Below are 5,741 nucleotides of genomic sequence, written 5' to 3' on the forward strand. Positions count from 1 at the left end.
GTTTTGGATCATTGTCATGTTGGAAGACCCAGCCTCGTTTCATCTTCAAAGTTCTCACTGATGGAAGGAGGTTTTGGCTCAAAATCTCACGATACATGGCCCCATTCATTCTGTCCTTAACACGGATCAGTCGTCCTGTCCCCTTGGCAGAAAAACAGCCCCATAGCATGATGTTTCCACCCCCATGCTTCACAGTAGGTATGGTGTTCTTGGGATGCAACTCAGTATTCTTCTTCCTCCAAACACGACGAGTTGAGTTTATACCAAAAAGTTCTACTTTGGTTTCATCTGACCACATGACATTCTCCCAATCCTCTGCTGTATCATCCATGTGCTCTCTGGCAAACTTCAGACGGGCCTGGACATGCACTGGCTTCAGCAGCGGAACACGTCTGGCACTGCGGGATTTGATTCCCTGCCGTTGTAGTGTGTTACTGATGGTGACCTTTGTTACTTTGGTCCCAGCTCTCTGCAGGTCATTCACCAGGTCCCCCCGTGTGGTTCTGGGATCTTTGCTCACCGTTCTCATGATCATTTTAACCCCACGGGATGAGATCTTGCGTGGAGCCCCAGATCGAGGGAGATTATCAGTGGTCTTGTATGTCTTCCATTTTCTGATGATTGCTCCCACAGTTGATTTTTTCACACCAAGCTGCTTGCCTATTGTAGATTCACTCTTCCCAGTCTGGTGCAGGTCTACAATACTTTTCCTGGTGTCCTTCGAAAGCTCTTTGGTCTTGGCCATGGCGGAGTTTGGAGTCTGACTGACTGTTTGAGGCTGTGGACAGGTGTCTTTTATACAGATGATGGATTCAAACAGGTGCCATTCATACAGGTAACGAGTGGGGGACAGAAAAGCTTCTTACAGAAGACGTTACAGGTCTGTGAGAGCCAGAGATTTTCCTTGTTTGAGGTGACCAAATACTTATTTTCCACCCTGATTTACGAATAAATTCTTTACAAATCCTACCATGTGAATTCATGGATTTTTTTTCACATTCTGTCTCTCACAGTTGGAGTGTACCTCTGGTGCAAATTACTGACCTCTGTCATCATTTTAAGTGGGGAAACTTGCACAATCGGTGGCTGACTAAATACTTTTTTGCCCCACTGTATGGCTGGTTTGTCAAGATAGAGCCTGCAGAAGTTCTTCAATGATTTCGGAGATTGCCCAGCCCAGCCCAGTCTCATGGCAAAGCCTGTGGGTGTGATAGGAATGATGTGGAATCTGGTAATTAAAGGAAGGGGAAGGGGAATTTACAGGGAATGACACTGTTAAGCAATTGATCCATTTACTCGAATTGTTTGTGACCCATATATTTATGTCAGTATCTATGTTTATATCGTACTTTTATGTGAACACCTGTTGATACCCAGCTGCTGTTTTGAGCTTTAATAATTTGGATCTAAAAAAAAAAAAAAAAAAGTAACTTTGACAGTGCTGTTTTCCATTTTGACAGGTTTGTGACATGTGTGGTGGAAACTAGACAAAGATGCATCTGGTAATTATTTTTATCTATATGAGTCATTTGGAAGGTCCAAGCTGTCCAAAGTTGTAGAATAGCCATCCATCTTCATCCGCTTTATTCGAGGCCGGGTCGCGGGGGCAGCAGCCTAAGCAAAGAGGCCCAGACCTCCCTCTCCCCAGTCACCTCCTCCAGCTTATCCGGGGGAATACCAAGGCGTTCCCAGGCCAGCCGAGAGATATAATCTCTCCAGCGTGTCCTGGGTCTGCCCCGGGGCCTCCTCCCGGTGGGACATGCCTGGAACACCTCACCCAGGGGGCATCCTTGTCAGATGCCCGAACCACCTCAGCTGGCTCCTTTCGATGTGGAGCAGCAGCTGCTCTACTCTGAGCCCCTCCCGGATGGCCGAACTTCTCACCCTATCTCTAAGGGAGAGGCCAGCCACCCTTCGGAGGAAGCTCATTTCTGCCGCTTGTATCCGCGATCTTGTTCTTTCGGTCACTAGCCACAGCTCGTGGCCATAGGTGAGGGTAGGGACGTAGATCGACCGGTAAATTGAGAGCTTCGCTTTTACACTCAGCTCCCTCTTCACCACGACGGACCGGTGCAGCGTCCGCATTACTGCAGCTGCAGCCCCAATCCGTCTGTCGATCTCCGGCTCCCTTCTCCCATCACTCGCGAACAAGACCCCGAGATACTTGAACTCCTCCACTTGGGGCAGGAACTCATCCCCGACCCGGAGTGGGCACTCCACCCTTTTCCGGCTGAGAACCATGGCCTCAGATTTGGAGGTGCTGATCCTCATTCCCGCTGCTTCACACTCTGCTGCGAACCGTTCCAGTGCGAGCTGGAGGCCCTCACCCGATGAAGCCAACAGAACCACATCATCTGCAAAAATCAGAGATGAGATTCTGAGGCCACCAAAGCGAAAGCCCTCCGCCACTTGGCTGCGCCTAGAAATCCTGTCCATAAAAGTTATGAACAGAACCGGAGACAAAGGGCAACCCTGGCGGAGCCCATCACCCACCGGGAACGAGTCCGACTTATTGCCGGCAATGCAAACCAAGCTCTTGCAACGGTTGTATAGGGATCGAATGGCCCGTAGCAATGGGCCAGACACCCCATACTCCCGCAACACCTCCCACAGGACACCCCGAGGGACACGGTCGAATGCCTTCTCCAAGTCCACAAAACACATGTAGACTGGTTGGGCAAACTCCCATGCACCCTCAAGTATCCTCGAGAGGATAGAGAGCTGGTCCAGTGTTCCGCGACCAGGACGAAAACCGCATTGTTCCTCCTGTATCCGAGGATAGCCTAATTACGAAAACTTGTACCTTACATTTGGTAGTGCAAATTGTTTTAAAGGAATAAAAATCTGAAGTAGTATTAATTGCTTCTCACTGTAAAGCTGACATAACAGCCATTATTCCTGACCCTATGAACTCACCTCAGTCAAGACCTGTCAAAATAAACTATAAAGATAATGGCTGAAGAGGTCATTGGAAGAAATCCCAGAAAGTTATGCAAGACAAGTGTTGATTATCATAGAGGAAGCAAAGTTTTTAAGAAAAATTTGATTTGGACATAATTAAGGAAATAAATCTTTGAAAAATTATATAATAAAGGAGGAGGAGCTGGTGATTCTTCAGAAGTGCCCCGGGAGTCTTCGTCTTTATTTATCTTTGTTGGCTTTTGGCCTGCATATGTTCAATATAACTGTCGGCAACAAACCTTACTCATCTACTGAATATTTTGTGTTTGGGTTTAAATTGTGTTCCAAAAGCCTGAATCAACATCTTTCCGCCCTAATGAAATTCTGCACAGCCTTTAAAGTTTGCGACCCCACAATCCTGCTGCTCTTTGAAAAACGAAGAGTACTTTCAAACGAGCTGTTGTGTGATCTGCCTTTTGGTGAAGCAACTGGCCAGAAAGATTCAACACATTCAAGGGGCTTAATCATACTGACTCCCTTGATTCTCGTCCTCACTTTCCAGGTCCTCCACTGCTTAGTCACCTGTAACCGCTCAGTTATCCACAGTGTCCAGCAGCTGTCTGCAGCTGCAACCGTTGAGCCAATATTCTGTGACACAGTTTCTTCAGCACCCTTCTTCAGAGCCCTTCTACAGGGAGTTGATTCGCTGCGGGGGATTCCTGAAGTAATGCTTGTTGATTTTCAGCTGCTCACCACAGTCATTGCCCAATAAGACAGAAAAATTATCCTATCTTGTAGGGCAACTGAGGTGAAGGGTATTAGCATAGGCCGAAGCGTATTTTTCTTTTCACCCACCGGCCTATTTTTTTTTTTTTTTTTTTTTTTGTGAACTGAAAAAGGCTTTTGCTCAGCCCGTGTCTGAGGGAAGTTCTGCCCTTGCAGAAGTGTGCTTGCCTGAACACCAGCGTGCCTCTAGCCACCCTCCACAGATCATGGTCCCACATCACTGTAGATTTTGTCATGGGTTACCCACCTCAGGAAAAGCAGTCAGATTTTCAAAATCTGTACATTTCGTTGCTTTGGAAAAATTGTCTGTACTGTCACTGAAACAGCTGACTTCATCCATCATGTTTTTATGCTCCATGGAGTTCCACATAAAATAGTCTCCGACCACAGACCACAATTCCCTTCTGTTAAGGTTCAAAATATTGGGGATGGACACCAGAGGAAAAAACCCACAATAACAACACTGGTCCGGTCGGGTTGAGTCAAACGATGATTTAATGATCACACACGTGGGAGATGGACACTGTATGCAGACAGTCTCAGATCTCATCTCAAAAAACACATCACCATAGTTTTATGAAATCAGGGTATTAGAACGCCCCTTCATGCGTAGTGACAGGTGCAATACAATCAATGTTGACAATTTTATTTAACACAAAGAATAACATAGTCTCCTTCCCGAGGGCAGACGCTGACTGCCCCCGTCTCCTGGAACCGTCTGTACCCTGCTAAGACACAACATGGCAGCTACAAGGACTCTTTCATTTACTCAGACCATCAGTGTGTATTGCTCTAAATCAAGTATATAATATTAAATGAATATTGCTGGATCAGCTACTTCTACTTAAAACATATTAAAACATGACTAAGCACAAAATCACCAAGAATAACATCTTATAAGTGCTGTGTAAGCGCGTGCGGCCTTCCAAGTTCAACGCCTTTGCCCTCCATAGATCAGCCAGACTCGCGCTGGCTGTAGCTTTTAACCTTTAATTAACTTGAGCACAACTCTAGAATAAGCGACAAACTGCAATGTGTATGGAATGATCATGGTTACATCTGCAATGGAAAATCATGTTATTATTCTGGTACCTGCAAGGAAAAAGATCAAACTGAAATTATAGCCATCACTGTAAATGCAAAAGATAATGTAAGGTCAAAAACTTCAATTTATGTTTAATGCAAAGCTGGTTATATACTTCTAATGAACTAATAATGCCATATTAAAATAATGAATGAAAATGAGAAAAACATCCCCTCCTTATTTTACACTTCCCAGACCTGTAAGGCCTTCAAGGTTCTTTATCTGTGTGTGTATGTGTGTGTGTGTGTGTATATATATATATATATATATATATATATATATATATATATATATATATATATATATATATATATATATATATATATATATTAGAGATGGACCGATCCGATATTACGTATCGGTCCGATACTGACCTAAATTACTGGATCGGATATCGGAGAAAAATAAAAAATGTAATCCGATCCATTAAATATCACGAAAGCACCTCACAAAACTTGCAACACGCCGTAACTCACCTCAGAACGTTAGCACGTCGGAGCAGTATGCATCACGTGATAGAGCGGCTGTGGCATGCGGGACCTGTAGGTGGTCTGGATAGCATGTGGAGCTTCGCTAGCAACCCGGCATTTCATCTCCGACAAAGTTATCCCCGAGAGAAGTAAAGCAAGTGTGTAAGTCCATCTCTGAATGTTTGTAAAGCATTCCTGCGTTAAGCTTAACAAGCGACTGCCTCTCCTGCTGCTACTTCAATCATGAAACTGCTTAATGATCAGCTGATCGGCTTTTCTGTCGCGAGTCCGTGTCTCTAGTTTGCTTTTGGCCCACTTTGCACCAGAAAGAGGAAACCAGCGGCTGAACAACAGCAGCACGTTTAAGCTTGATTAGCTGTTGTTAGAATGTATTTAATATTACTTTCTACTCGAGGATCTTTTTCTACGTAGCTGACGCTGGTAACTGTGCAGGGGCGGATCTAGCAAAGTTTAGCCAGGGGGGCCGATAGGGCATTAAC

The sequence above is a fragment of the Diplotaxodon limnothrissa genome, linkage group LG18 (assembly GCF_057381915.1).
Source record: "Diplotaxodon limnothrissa isolate DT_005_m linkage group LG18, D_limnothrissa_male_GT1.1, whole genome shotgun sequence".
In the NCBI taxonomy this organism is placed as follows: domain Eukaryota; kingdom Metazoa; phylum Chordata; class Actinopteri; order Cichliformes; family Cichlidae; genus Diplotaxodon; species Diplotaxodon limnothrissa.